Source organism: Eleginops maclovinus, chromosome 23 (assembly GCF_036324505.1).
Source record: "Eleginops maclovinus isolate JMC-PN-2008 ecotype Puerto Natales chromosome 23, JC_Emac_rtc_rv5, whole genome shotgun sequence".
Classification (NCBI taxonomy): domain Eukaryota; kingdom Metazoa; phylum Chordata; class Actinopteri; order Perciformes; family Eleginopidae; genus Eleginops; species Eleginops maclovinus.
The window spans coordinates 26,371,148-26,387,206 of NC_086371.1; the positions used below are offsets into that span (position 1 = coordinate 26,371,148).

Below are 16,059 nucleotides of genomic sequence, written 5' to 3' on the forward strand. Positions count from 1 at the left end.
TTGTTACTGGACTTCTGTGCTAGTCATGGATTTGCCATAACAAACACCATGTTCGAACATAAGGATGCTCATAAGTGTACGTGGTACCAGAGCACCTTAGGCAGAAGGTCCATGATCAATTTTGTTATCGTATCGTATCATCGGACCTGAGGCCGCATGTTGTGGACATTCATGTGAAGAGAGGGGCGGAGTTGTCAACTGATCAAAGCCTCTGGACAGACCTGGTAAGCCCAAACATGTAGTGCGGATGAACTGGGAACGTCTGGAGGAGTCCGAAGTCCAAGCCTTCAACTCACACCTCCAGCGGAGCTTTTCAGGCATCCCTGTGGAGGCTGGGGACATTGAACAAGAGTGGACGGTGTTCAAAGCCTCTATTGCTGAAGCTGCGGTGGGGAGCTGTGGTCTCAAGGTCTTAGGTGCCTCAAGGGGCGGTAACCCTCGAACCTCCTGGTGGACACCGGTGGTCAGGGAAGCAGTCCGACTGCAAGGATCCTGGAGGGGGCCTGGGAGTACGCTGGTCAACATGTGCTTTGTGGATTTGAAGAAGGCGTATGACCGGGTTCCAAGGGAGATACTCTGGGAGGTGCTGCGGGAGTATGGGGTGAGGGGGTCTCTACTCAGGGCCATCCAATCTCTGTACTCCCAAAGCTAGAGCTGTGTCCGGGTCCTCGGTAGCACGTCGGACCGATTTCTGGTGAGGGTTGGTCTCCACCAGGGCTGCGCTTTGTCACCAATCCTGTTTGTGATATTCATGGACAGGATTTCGAGGCGTAGTCGTGGGGGAGGGGGTCTGCAGTTCGGTGGGCTGAGGATTGCACCACTGCTTTTTGCATATGATGTGGTCCTAATGGCTTCATCGGTCTTTGACCTTCAGCACTCACTGGATCGGTTCGCGGCCGAGTGTGAAGCGCCTGGGATGAGGATCAGCACCTCCAAATCTGAGGCCATGGTTCTCAGCAGGAAACCGATGGATTGTCCAGTCCAGGTAGGGAATGAGGCCTTACGCCAAGTGAAGGAGTTCAAGTATCTCGGGGTATTGTTCTCGAGTGAGGTGAGATGGGCCGGAGAATCGGAGCAGCGGGAGCGGTACTGCAGTCGCTTTACCGCACCGTTGTGATGAAAAGAGAGCTGAGCCAGAAGGCAAAGCTCTCTGTCTACCGGGCCATCTTCATTCCTACCCTCACCTATGGTCATGAAGGATGGGTCATGACTGAAAGAATGAGATCGCGGATACAAGCGGCCGAAATGGGATTTCTCCGCAGGGTGGCTGGCATCTCCCTTAGGGATAAGGTGAGAAGTTCAGTCATCCGGGAGGGACTCGGAGTAGAACCGCTGCTCCTTCGCGTTGAAAGGAGCCAGTTGAGGTGGTTCGGGCACCTAGTGAGGATGCCACCTGGGCGCCTCCCTAGGGAGGTGTTCCAGGCACGTCCAGCTGGGAAGAGACTGAGGGGTAGACCTAGGACCAGGTGGAGGGATTATATCTCTTTGCCGGCCTGGGGGCGCCTTGGAATCCCCCAGTCAGAGCTGGTTGATGTGGCCAGGGAAAGAGAAGTTTGGGGCTCTCTGCTGGAGCTGTTACCTCCGTGACCCTGGAAAAAAAAAAGAAAAGCGGGAGAAGATGGATGGATGGATGGATGGCTGTTTCTCTTCGGCTCCCGCCGTTTCTCTTCGTCTCGCTTTGTCTCGCTTCGTAAAGCTCTGTTTAGCTAAATGCTCCTCCCCTTCCTTGGTAAATGCATCCTGTTGAGCAGGGTCTAAAGTTTCCAGCGTCTTTTTCCGCTTCGTAAAATGATAAAATACGGCATAGATATTAAAATTAGCGCTTCCATTTTTCAAATATTATTGTATACACTTTAAACCATCATATCTACGTGTTTACTGGGTACATTTGGATAAAACAAATACTGGCATAGAGTTTCAAGCCAGTACTTTCGACAGAAGCAGCCCGGAGTGTGGTTTTTATCCAGGGCCGGCATGAACATTTCACGTGATCTGATATATATATATATATATATATATATATATATATATATATATTGATTTACAGCACTTTGGTGAATTCATTTCTTATTAAATGTGCTATAGAAATAAAGTTGGATTGGATTGGACTGTTGTAGGCCAACCTGGTAAGTAAGAATCGCAAAGGGCTCCATAAACAAAAAGCATATGGGATTTTTCCATTGGATTTTGAACCAGAATAATCCCCACATTTAACATACCTTTTATAGTAGTTAAAGCATAAATGCAATTGCTCGAAGTGTAACCGGTGTCACAAATCAGTTGTTACTGCAGTATATTGTATGCCATCACACTTCGGCTCCTGCACAGATTAAATAAGAAAGACACAGTTAGCATACATATATGTTCATAAATAAATGCAAAAATGTCAGAAAAACAGTGCAGACGCTCGTTTACAAAAAGGGAACAGGGAAACGTGAGGGACACATTATGAATGGGGGAAGTCCCCACAAAAATAATCATATTGGTACCTGGACTGAATTTCAGGTTTTCCGCCCACTGATTTGAGGCCAAACAAGTCATGTTTAAAATGTTGGTAGATACAGAACACAGTGTTTGTGTGATTATAATAAAATAGATTACAAAGAAATATTAGTCTCTTAAACACCCAAAAATACTGCCTATTTACAATTGTTACAGAAGTACAAAACTGAAGAACGGTCACATGACTTCAAGCTTGAGGAGGCTAATGTCCGCCGTGATTACATTTAAAAGTCGCATTTAGCTGTTTTTGGGGACATGTAAGAGTTCAGCCATTCATTAGTGGTGTATTTACTGACATATTTCATGTCGTAGAACAAAATGTGGGAAACTTGTAAGCTTGTGTTGACTAAAGACCTTATTTCAGTCATCTAACCAGAGAATATGGAGTCTGGAAGTGCTAAAATGCTAATTTGTCTAATTTCCGGATTAAGGAGTCATTCCTTCACACATTTATCGGGGTTTGGATTAATGGGGCATCGGAACAATGGTATTGCACTGCACAGGAAGTGGTTGTAGTCTATAACAGAACTATAAAAAAACGAAGTACCGCATTTGTTAGTTAGTGTTGCACACACTTCAGCGCAAACAGGTTTGAAAGCTGTTTTGAAACTACGTTTACCATGAGTAACTCAGGACACATAGGTCAAACCTGATCAGACACAAACCAATTTGAAAAATGGACTTAAATCGTCCTGGCTCTTCGAGTCATTGAAACAGAAGCATCCTGGGATTCCTAGATGCAATGTTTCAAACCCAAAAACTAGACCCTCGTGTTACAATTTCCCTGCAGGGCCTGGCAGAAAGTGCATCAATTTTCTGGCTGTGGATCACCCTGACAGCCAAAAACATTCAAACCAATTTTCTCTGCTGCCATGAATTTGCACATAGAAGAGTTCAGAGCAAAATCAGACCAACACAGGACGGGAGCAAGGGAAGACATTTACATAAAGAAAGTTTAAGAAAATAAAACTAAATAATAAAGTAGTCTCTTTTATTCATTGATCCTATGCATCATTGCAAGGTGACTTTGCTTTCCTGGACCTGATTGCATGTTGGTTTTAAGCATTAATGTCCAGAATGAAAAAGGCCATATCTTCGGTTCTGCTGCATTCTTTAGATTCTCTTTTAAACTGTCCATCCTGAGTCCGACATAATTAAAATACATATTCATTTTTTACTTTTTTCAATTTGAATCACATTACACAAAAACAACCAAACGTCCCCCAACATTAGACATATGGCAGAATAGCAAATAATGCACAAGAAAAAAAAAAAATAAGTGCAGTTACTAGAAATCAGTTTAAAGTGTAATGGAAGAAGATAATTACATTTGTAAATGAACAAGTTCAACAAAAATACAATAGAAGCACATCCACTAACAGAGCGGAGTACAGCTTACAATTCTCCAAATAGATTAACCATATTCAACATTTCCTCACAGTAGTTAAGTCTTTTCACTCTAACCTTCCATAGCTTCTGCAATGTCCCCATTTATACATTTATAAATTCCAAGAACAATTATCAAATGTTGTAAAATTCAGAAGCTTTGTTCTTCACTATATATGTTAATTTCTTAAGAGCCATACACAAAGCTATATTGTTTAACCAGTGGCCCAGGGAGGGGCAACCAACCTTTTTCCAGCATGTAACCAGGTTGAAAATAACCCTTACAGTGATATCAAAGCAAGATAATAAATATGTGATTTAGTTATACGTTTGGTTAAAATATTTAGTTCCTGCAAAGATAACGATGATAAGATATTTCATAGCAGTTTAAAAAGGGAACGGTATTACATGTGTTTAAAATGATAACAGGGGATCGGGTCGAACATGAACACCCTGAGGATCTTTATCAGTTTTGCTGCAAGTTGGTGACACAGTGAGGAGTTTCGGACAATACGAGGGAGTACGCCATCGCTGGACACCTTCCCGCCGCCGCTGATCGCCATCTGAGACTGAGGGATCGGTGCAGTTGCAGTTTGGAGTTGCAGATGTTCAGGTATCACTTTGGGTTTATTGCTCATTGGAGTGAAGAGGACAAACAGTTTTGACTTTCAACGCTCTCAAGCATCACATCAGTCCTGCAACGTGAGGGGTTTTATTTCATGTTATTTGCCGGCATGTGTGTGTGTGTGTGTGTGTGTGTGTGTGTGTGTGTGTGTGTGTGTGTGTGTGTGTGTGTGTGTGTGTGTGTGTGTGTGTGTGTGTGTGTGTGTGTGTGTGTGTGTGTGAATGAGTGTGGGCCCACTGAGTTAACTGTGAAATTGATACAAAGGTGATCTGAGCTATTTGGATATTATAACAATTTCCTGTTAAAGGGATTATTAATCTGACATTATTGAATCCAGTGTGATATTTGGTGATTTCTGTTAATAGAGGTATTTAAACTAAGGTGTTTAAGGTAAGTGACTTGTGAAGTTACATTATTTAAAGGTGCCTAAAGGGACTCAAGATAACACAAAGGGTACATTGGTAAAATATAAACAGGATAAGAGAGACATAAGACAACATTACCTTATGTATTCTTTATTGTAAATTTGATTTATTGAGTTAATGAACTCAGGGCCTCTCTGATTAACCTAGGGAATAACTGGGCTACAAACACAAAGCGCCTGGCTTGTAGAAGGAATAGGTTAACCATTATTCTTTCCCTAACCGTTAGCGAGGAGTCTTTTGGATAAATGCTTAAAATGCAAAGTTTAGGGCTTAAAGGTATTGGAGAACAGGTCATTTGGAAAATATATGTTATCACCGACATCCAGAAACTTTTAACCTCTACACAATCCCAAAAGCAATGGTATAGGATGGATCTTGCATTTATAGCATAGATCAGGAATGTTAGGGTCAAACTTGTTCAACATCACAGGGTTGATGTACGTTCTCATTATCCAATTATATTCTATTAATCTTAGACGTGTTTTAATAGTTTGCAATCCTCTTTTTATCTTTTGGAAAATATATTTATTTTTTTACACCCACAAGAAGAACAAACAATAGTGAGTTATGTTGAAATGAAGGTAAAAGAACAGCAGCCGATACTTGTGGCCACAGGCACCACTGACTGCAGAACCTCCAGACTGGATTCAAGCGTCTTCTGCTGTATTTCTGATAAGCATGAACTGTTAATGAGTTGTCACCTACCTTAGAGATAAACCACAACGTGTGTCAGGCATTTATATGGAGTTGTAGGAAGCTGCTGACAGCGTTTCCCTTCACACCCAGATGCTGAGGAGCTTGCATATTTGATTTAAACGTCAGACAGGTTGACCAAAAATGAGTCCTAATCTTACTTTGAGGCTTTTTTGGGCGTTTTTCTTTGAATCTGTGGCACCAAAGAGTGTTCATCTTTGATTCTTCCTCTCAGTGCTTTGCCCTTTCTGAAAAAAATAGGCATTTATTGGCATGTTCACAAGCTAATGCACATCAACACCCCGTGCCCTGCCGAGCGTGGCAGCTTCTTAAATGTTAATTTGAAATTGGATTGGCATCAAAATGTTTGTTGTGCTTGAAATGACGTTGTAATGCTGTCAGTTGTGTGAATATAACTCACACCTGTGTTCAGGCATTGTCATGGTTGACAGTCATCATGAAAATAAACACAGTATTTCCAAAGGTGTGGGTATGTGTTAACTCAATTCCCAAAGGAAAACATAGGTAACACAGTCCAATGCTAATGAAATCATAATGAAAGATCTGAAAATAATATGACATACAGCCAGAGGCGGCTGGCCCATAGGGGGCGCTGGGGCTCTGCCCCACCAGCTGTTGAGGGGAAAAAATATTTTTTGCATATTTTTTTTTAAATCAATGTCAGTTTTACTTAATAGTGTGTGCCTACATGCAATTTAAATCATTTAAACAACATTTCCACCAACTAACACAGTGAATTTCCACTGACAGAAAGTGTATCATTCTCTCATGGGGCGATCGGCAAAGTGCCCCTGACCGGCAGCTAAACAGCCAATCCGGTTATGGTTGCTAGGGGGAAATTATGAATAATTGGCGTATCAACGTCGCCAAATTTAACGCCGGTGGGGCGCTGGAAATGTAGCCCCAACTGCTACGTAAAATGCGTGAAGGTTTAGGATTGCTGTAGCTACATAAGGAGCCAGCGATAGTTTTTTTTTGTAGTGCGACTCCCAGACTCTGTCCTACGCTACGTGGGGAAAAAATACGCGCGACGACGAAGAGAGATGATGGCGATGGCGGTGACAACTGGAGTTCAAGAGCAGCTTCCACCAAATTCGGTGAAATCGTTAATAATATACCCTTTTGCGAGACGGACAACGGAGGAAAAACTTCTCGTTAAGGAGCTGGGACCCGACAAGCCTGAAATCAGCATTTCCCAGCAAATCAAGCTGAAAGATAAATCTTACAAACGGAGTTTTTGTCGGAGCTGGTTCAACCGTAAGACGTGGCTGGCAGGTTGTGGAGCAGCCAATGCACTTTTCTGTTTCCCCTGTATCCTCTTCAGAAGTGACAAATTTGATTCGACTTGGACAAAGACTGGACTAACTGACTTAAAACACCTCTCTGAACGGATCAAGAAGCACGATCGATCCAAAGTTCACATGGAAAACTGCGTAAAGCTAGCTGTGTTCGGAAAGATTAGCATAGCACATATCACTCACTGTTGATTTGTATAGATTCAGCTGAAATCATACCCTTGTTGTTCATTTATCCCTTGATTGTATTGTATAGTATTTGATAGCATAAAGTCTAATATAGCTGTAAATTGTTACTTTTTCTGTGAAGCTGGAAACTGTGAAATTAAATTATTATTGTGGAACTGTAGTCATTTTCTGTTCATTTGAATGCTTATGCTAGATTAGGCAGGGAAATCTGTTGGCACACTAGCCCCACCAAGATTTTTTTTCACCAGCCGCCACCGCATACAGCCCTGGAAAAAATCAAGAGACCACTGCATCATTATCATTTTCTCTTGTTTTATTATTTATAGGTATGTCTTTGAGTTGAAGGATTTTTTTCTATAAACTACTGACAACATTTCTCTGTGTTGGAATTTAACAGACACTGGAATTGATGCCATACATGTAGAGATAAAGATTTAGGAACAATTTGGAGTGGTCTCTTCATTTTTTCTGGAGCTGTATATATACGTTTGGTCCTTATGTCAATGTATTGTTAATAAAACACTCTGTTGCACTGAGGTAATCGCAGAAACATCATAAAATACATCCACACAAAAAAAAACATCCACATGCTTGCATTTAGGGGGGGAAATGAAACGATATTAAATATCTTTGTTTCAATATTTTTTGTATGCTTTTATAATAACCAACCTTTTCTGTGATGACTGACCGACAGCAAAGGGCAAAATACCAACAAGCAGTCAATTGTAACATATTTAAAGTGAATATAAACGTGGGGTAGTTGAACGTATAAATGATAAATTGGGACAACTTGACAAAAAACATAAAAATAAAGAGAGCTGGTGTGAACACAGCCAGTTGCAGCATCGTTGTTTGTTATGGTTGTGCAGCAACATATCCAAGATGGCCGCTCCATGAAAAGTCTACCTTAACCTGTTTGATAGGGGTATTAGGCTACATACAGTGGTATGCAAAAGTTTGGGCACCCCTTAGGAAAACCACTGCATCAGTTTGTCACTTGCTGAGCTTTTGAAGCAGCAACTTCATTTTAACATATGTTATACCTTATGGTAACAGAAACATCCCAGTAGTGAAATAACTTTTATTGGTCAAACAGAAACATGTTTATGTGCATTCAAACAAAAATAGGCATGTGCATAAATTTGGGCACCCCTAAGAAATAATTCCATTAATATTTAGTATTGCCTCCTTTTGCTGCAATAACGGCCTGTAGACGCCTCCTGTAGCCACAGACAAGTCCCTTAAGCCTGGCAGGTGGTATTTTGGCCCATTCTTCCACACAAAACGTCTCCAGTTCAGTCAGGTTTCTTGGCCTCCGTGCATGGACAGCCTTCTTCAAATAAATCCATACATTTTCAATGATGTTAAGGTCTGGGGACTGGGATGGCCATTCCAGAACATTGTACCTGTGCTTCTGCATGAATTCCTTGGTGGATTTTGATCGGTGCTTAGGATCATTGTCCTGCTGAAAAATCCAACCCCGGCGTAGCTTCAACTTTGTGACTGACTCTAGAACATTCTTGTCAAGAATCTCCTGGTACTGTAAGGAATTCATGTGGCCCTCAACTTTAACAAGTTTTCCAGTACCTGTGCTAGCCACACAGCCCCATAACATGATAGATCCTCCACCAAATTTTACAGTGGGCAACAAGTTCTTTTCATTGAATGCAGTGTGTTTTTTTCGCCATGCATACCTGTTCATGTTATGACCAAATAACTCAATCTTGGTCTCATCTGACCACAGTATTTTGTTCCAAAATGCTTCTGGCTTGTCCAGATGTGCTTTTGCATACCTCATGCGACTCTTCTTGTGATTAACACTCAGGAAAGGCTTTTTGCACATCACCCTTCCAATGAGCTCTTCCTGGTGCAAAGTACGCTGGATTGTGGAACGGTGAACAACTACACCATCAGCAGCCAGATGTTGTTGTAGTTCTCTGGAGGTGGTCTGTGGCTTCTCTGTGACCATTTTCACCATCCTTCGCCTGTGCCTTTCCCCTATTTTTGTCGGCCTACCACATCTTTCCTTCACACGGACTGTTCCTGTGGCCTTCCATTTCACAACTACGTTTCTGACTGTGGAGACAGACAGTTTAAACCTGTCAGATAATTTTTTGTACCCTTCTCCTAATTTATAATGTTGGATTATCTTAGCTTTCAGGTCAGTGGAGAGTTGTTTTGAGGTCCCCATCTTGCCACTCCCTAAGAAAGAACCTAGGCCAGGCACAGCCAGCTATTACCTATGTTAAATAGCCTTTTTCATGATTGGTTCCACCTGTCTTTGTAATTGAAGGTCTAATGAGCTAATCAAAGCAATTTTGTGCAGCAACCTGTCAGCTATAAATCCGTACAGGTGTTGAAATGAATGCTATTTATAAGGGTGCCCAAACTTTTGCACATCCCATTTTTTGCATTTTATTTTATTATAATAAAACTATGTAATGCTACCCTAAGAATTTTGGTCTGGAAAACACTAAAACGTCTACATCTTTGTAGGAAAACAAATGTTGTTGCTGTGATCTTCTATTATAAAGGAAAAGCAAATTGTCATGAAATCTCAGAGGGGTGCCCAAACTTTTGCATACCACTGTAGCAACACAAAGTTTGGTACCCACTGTTCTAGGTGCAGGTGGACAAACAAGTGTTGTTGGTAAAGTTTTCATAGACAAGTGATCAAGTCAATGTCGCACATTACCTTTAAAGTTGGTCTTTTAATCTCTTAATGGTTAATCCTCTATTATAATTATCAATACGTTTGCATTGAAATTATTTTATATTTTATTGTGTATACATGTTTATTCTATTTTTTTTAATATTTTTTATATTTTGTTATCTCGATATATTTTGTCTTTTGTCTTCCTTTAGTTCTATCCGTTTTATTGTTCTTATTATCATACCTTTTACTTCCATGTGAATTTCTTCTTGTTGATTTTAATTTGTTTGCCGTTTTGTAAAGCACTTTGTGCTGCAACTGCTGTATGAAAGGTGTTATATAAATAAAGGTTTATTATTATTATTGTTATTATTATTCCATTGTCCTTGCTTTGATCATGGCCGTCATTGAAGTTAACTTCTGTTTTTGTCATAAATGTTTCATGGCTTCATCTTGCACAGTATTCATGCATTGACAAAATCAGTGGTGTCTGAAGGAACACATTTTTCAAGAAAACAGAAACCAAGACTTGAAAACAATACCAACTTTGCCTTCGCTGCTGGTACAAAGGAAACACTCCAACATAAGTAGAACAAAAGAAAGAAAGGGAGAGACTGAAAGAGGAAGCCTGAGCCAGACATATGTACCTCAGGCTTTGGTTCTGCAATGTGTGTCACTAGCCAGCTGTAGCTAGCATAAACCGCACAAACACGGTTAAATTCCCACTGAGAAAAATGGACACTCCTCAGGCTAGCTTTCCACAAACATCCTCCAAGAAAAGAGCTTTGATGCAAAGCCCGAATGCCTGCTTTTATCTGCCTCCATTGGGTCTTTGTGTGTGAGAATATCTACCCGAATGCTTTCAAAAGTGTTGATTGTCCAAAGTGCGTGTAAGAAGATGCAACACATTTCATTGGTTGAGGATGAGAGGGCCTTTGCTGGCTTACACATGTCTGTCTTCCAGCACCGAATTAGAAGTATCACCAACGTGCGAGTGATAATCTGCCCAGCGCCACCGGACATTTTGGTTGGCTGCACCACAGCAGCTGGGATCCAGAATTCCTCGAAGACATCTGGTTGTCTCTGCATTGTGTGTTTCTGTTTGTGTTTGTGTGTGTTGGTGACGGGTGTCGTATTTCCAGAACTCTCAGTAGTGGCTCACAGAGGCAACATTATCTGCCTCAGTTTGGAGGACAGAGGCTTTATCTGCAGGGTGTACTGATGGTGATGGACCCAGGGAAGTGCTCAGCTTCCTGCCTGAACGCCCTGTGATACGGATAAATGGGATCAGGTCAATTCTCTTGGAAAGGACTCTGGACCAGTGCCACAGTTCATCTGATAGCTCCAACCTCTGGAGTAGTACAAAAAGCATCTGAAACTAGTTTTATACTCGCACGTGTCAACCAGTAAGTACACTTTTGTTATAATCTAAGAAACATTCTGCAATGGCTCCCATACCTCCAAATCTGCTGTGTCCCATTGAAGTAACCTGGAAAGTAGCTACGCAAAATCTTGCTTTTTTCTTGCAAAATCTCGCCATCTTGCCGAGGATGGCTGCCGTGTCTCGAGCTCCTCAACAACTCCATATCTTAGTGTTTTTATTGTTTTACTTTGTTGGTTGTTTTTAACATTTTTTGCAACATGCAAACCGCCCAAGCGAGCCCTATCATCCAATATGATAGAGAACAACTTTTACACATCAGGTCGCTGGTGGACAGCAATAATCCACGACAACCTGCAAACAATGGAGAGTCTCCGTGTTTACCTGCTGGAGCTCTACCTGTGGAGCGCAGGAGGAAGAAACAACAAGGTTCCCGGGCCGGGGTCCTGGTCAGGCTGAGGAAACGTGAAAACAGGCCTCCTCTACCGAGTTTACTTCTGGCAAATGTCCAATCCCTGGATAATAAGCTGGACGAACTCCGTAGCAGGGTGGCATTTCAACGGGACATTAAGACCTGTAATGTTTTGGTTTTCACGGAGACTTGGCTCGACCCCACGATACCGGACGCCGCCATTGCTCCACACGGATTCTCCATTCATCGCCAGGACCGGACAATAAACTCAGGGAAGAGCAAGGGAGGAGGTGTGTGCTTCATGATTAACAACAAGTGGTGCTCAGATGTGGAAATCATTTCTTCGGACTGTTCTCCCAGCCTAGAGCACATCATGATCGGATGTCGGCCTTTTTATCTGCCGAGGGAGTTCACATCGGTTGTTCTAACAGCAGTGTATGTTCCGCCGCACGCTGACAACAACACAGCGCTGGAGGAGCTGTATGGGATTATCGACAGGACAGAGACTTCTCGGCCAGAGGGTGCATTTATTGTGGCCGGGGATTTTAACAGAGCCAACATAAAGAAAGTCCTGCCAAAATACTATCAGCACGTCAGCTGCCCCACGCGCGGTGGAAATACACTGGACCATGTTTACACTCCTTTCCGCCCCCCCTTCGGCAAGTCAGACCACGTATCTCTTTTTCTGCTCCCCGTTTACCGGCAGAGACTGAAGAGGGACCGACCTGTGACGAGGACAGTGCAGCGTTGGTCCAAGCAGTCTGAATCTGCTCTCCGCCACTGCTTTGGCATCACGGAGTGGTGTGTGTTTGAGGAGGACGACATAAACACACACACTGACGCGGTCATTTGCTACATCGGCAAATGCATCGATGACGTCGTGTCGCGGATTACTGTACGGACATTCCCAAATGAGAAGCCCTGGATAAACGGCGAGGTCCGAGCTAAACTTAAAGCACAGGCCATCGCGCACAGCGGCGGTGATTTGGGTGAGTACAGGAATTCCAGGTATGCACTCCGGAGAGCTATTAGCAGTGCGAAAAGACAATACAGGGACAAGGTGGAGTCTAACTACAAGGGCTCCAACGCCAGAAATATGTGGTCTGGACTAAAAACAATAACAGACTACAAAAGGACAACGAGTGGTGCTGAGGAAGTGTCTGCATCTCTCCCAGATGAACTGAACACATTTTATGCACGCTTTGAGAGGCCCCCGGCTGTGGAGGCACAGAAGGCCCAGGATCCCTGCTCACTGGTTTTAACCAGTGCAGATGTGTGTAGATCTCTGAAAAGGATCAACACACACAGGGCTCCTGGACCTGATGGCATCCCTGGCCGTGCTCTCAAGGTGTGTGCAGTTCAGCTGGCAGATGTGTTCACATACATTTTCAATAGGTCACTGCTCCAGTCTGTAGTCCCCACATGTTTTAAAGAGTCCATCATTGTCCCTGTCCCCAAAAAGACAAAACCCATCTGCCTCAATGACTACCGCCCAGTTGCACTCACCTCCATCATCATGAAGTGCTTTGAGCGGTTAGTCAAACCTTTTATCACCTCCTCCCTCCCTGACTCACTGGACCCCCTGCAGTTTGCCTACAGAGCAAACAGGTCCACGGATGATGCCATCTCCCTCACCCTCCACACTGCCCTATCCCACCTGGACCAGAGGAACACTTATGTGAGAATGCTGTTCATTGACTACAGTTCAGCATTCAACACCATTGTGCCCTCCAAGTTCAGCATTAAGCTCAGAGACCTTGGGCTCAACAGCGCCCTCTGTGACTGGATCATCAGCTTCCTAACGGGCAGATCCCAGGCAGTGCAGATGGGGAACATCACATCCTCCACCTTGACCCTCAACACCGGAGCCCCTCAGGGTTGTGTGCTCAGCCCTCTCCTCTACTCCCTGTTCACGCACGACTGCGTGGCCACACACAGCTCCAACACCATCATCAAGTTTGCTGACGACACGACCGTCATCGGCCTGATCACAGACGGCGACGAGACGGCGTACAGAGAGGAGGTCAGAGCCCTGACATCTTGGTGCCAGGACAACAACCTCCATCTCAACGTCAGCAAAACAAAGGAGCTGATTGTGGACTACAGGAAGAGGCAGAGAGAGGCACACACACCCATCACCATCGACGGGACTCCTGTGGAGAGAGTCAGCAGCTTCAGGTTCCTCGGGGTAAACATCAGTGAGGACCTGACATGGACACATCACACCAGGGTCATATCCAAGACGGCTCGACAGCGGCTCTTCTTCCTCTGCAGGCTGCGGAAGTTCAACATGGACTCCAGGATACTCTGCAACTTCTACAGGTGCACCATCGAGAGTATCCTGACTGGCTGCATCACCGCCTGGTATGGCAGTTGCACCGCCCTCAACCGTAAGACTCTACAGAGGGTGGTGAAAACTGCTCTGCACATCACCAGGACGAAGCTGCCATCCATGGAGGACCTCTACACCCAGCGGTGTAGGAAGAAGGCCGGTAGGATATTAAAGGACCCCCATCACCCCAGCAACAATCTGTTCTGTCTGCTGCCGTCTGGCAGACGGTACCGCAGCATCCGGACCAAGACCACCAGACTCAGAGACAGTTTTATACCACAGGCTATAAGACTGCTGAACTCCTGAGCTCTGTGAATGTCTACTCACATCTGTTTATAGTACACACACATATATATATATATATATATATATATATATATATTATACACCTCTGCCATACATATCTGTTTATAATACACACATACATATATATATATATATATATATATATATTATACATATCTGCCATATACATCTGTTATACGTAATATATGCATCTGTCCATACCTCCTCATTCAACAGTGTAAAGTATTTAAATACTTTCAATGTATTCCACATATGTATATATTTCACATCCTCAAATCTTTATTGTTGTTATTGTAAATATTCTTCTCTCTTTTTGCACTATTTTATTTATCTTATTTGCACCATGTATGTTGAGTTGTTGGAGGAGCACGCGACATAAGATTTTCATTGCCAACATATACGTTGTATATGCTGTGCATATGACCAATAAAACCTTGAAACCTTGAAACCTTGAAATGCAAGGGTTCCCTCTAAAAAGCAACTGGATTTTTCCATTGGATTTTGGTATACGGCTGAAAATAAATGTGTTTGTGATTCTAATAGTGTTCAAATTATCTCATAAACGGTTATTTTCAGAACCAATTTCTGATTTTTGAAACTGAAATGATCTCGCCAGAAGAGAAAAGCTAACATTAGGCTATACACATCCCGGTCACACAGCTGTGCATCACTACCAATAAGCTAAAGGCGGTCTCGTGTCGGTGTTTGGTAGTTTATTGAGCCCCTTGTTAGCAACCACCGTTTTCATGACACATAGATGCTGGACCAGGTGTGTCCAAACTGTTTTCACTGAGGGACACATGTAGAAAAACATCTGAAGGGCTGGGCCCCTCAGGTGATGTATATTGCCTGATAAGTTATGAGTTAGCAAAATCAATCAAATTTAGGTACATTATAGTTGATACTTGAATAGGGTTTAAGGAAGAAAAGAAAAAAAGCCCACATCACAGCTCTTCATTTATAAATAACATTTGCCCTATTGTGTTACAAAAAGTGTTGGCAGCTCATTTGTCAAGCGTCAGATTGGTGATAATAAGGGGAAATGTGAAGGGTCTATTTCAAGCTTGTAGTGCAATTACGTTTTTTTATCAACTAAGATTTTAATTTAGAAAAGTTTTCAACTTTAATTGACGGCATTTATTAGAAATGTAGGCTTATTTACACATGAATCCTGTTTATTAGGTTTTTACATTTATATAATTAAGAATTCAATATAAGACAAGCAGAAATGTATGGTATGGACCATATTCCAATATACTTAGCATTTGCTGCGGGCCAATTAAAAGTGGGACACTGGCTGTATTTGTTCCCCGGTCCGTAGTTTGAAAACCACTGCTTTAGAAGTGAATTATTTACTTATGTTATATGTTTTGATCGTAGCTTGTGTTAACCAAATACCTTATTCAGGCGCTTAACCACAAAGAAATAAAAAAACAAAACAATGAAGAACCGGAAGGGGTAAAATGCTAACCCATTGTTGCGGATTTTAGGGCTCATTCCTGCCTAGCTCTATACATGGAGATTATCCTGCTGAACAAAATGTGTAAGTATCTGAATGTGTGTTGGCCATAGAGCTTACTTTCTGCAATATTATACAAAAATTGGTCATCATCGCATGCACCACTCTATTGTTTGCATATTTTCTAGCTTTAACATATAACCATTATTTATTATTATTTTGTTTAACTTTGAAAATGTCATCATATTATTGGTTTTCTTATTTTGTGTTCTTCTTTTTGGTGGCATATTTCTTCTCTATCGCTATTCAATTATTTAAACCATATAAAATAATTATTGGTTAAGTTCTGGGTTTCTTAATCCTCCCCTCTCTTAGCTAAA

General features: G+C 42.5%; 1 pseudogene; it reads left to right on the top strand.

Annotated features, from left to right (window-relative positions):
* The first annotated feature begins 247 nt into the window (after nt 1-247).
* LOC134859566 (G2/M phase-specific E3 ubiquitin-protein ligase-like) overlaps nt 248-16,059 on the top strand; it is a 37,852-nt pseudogene continuing 22,040 nt past the window's right edge.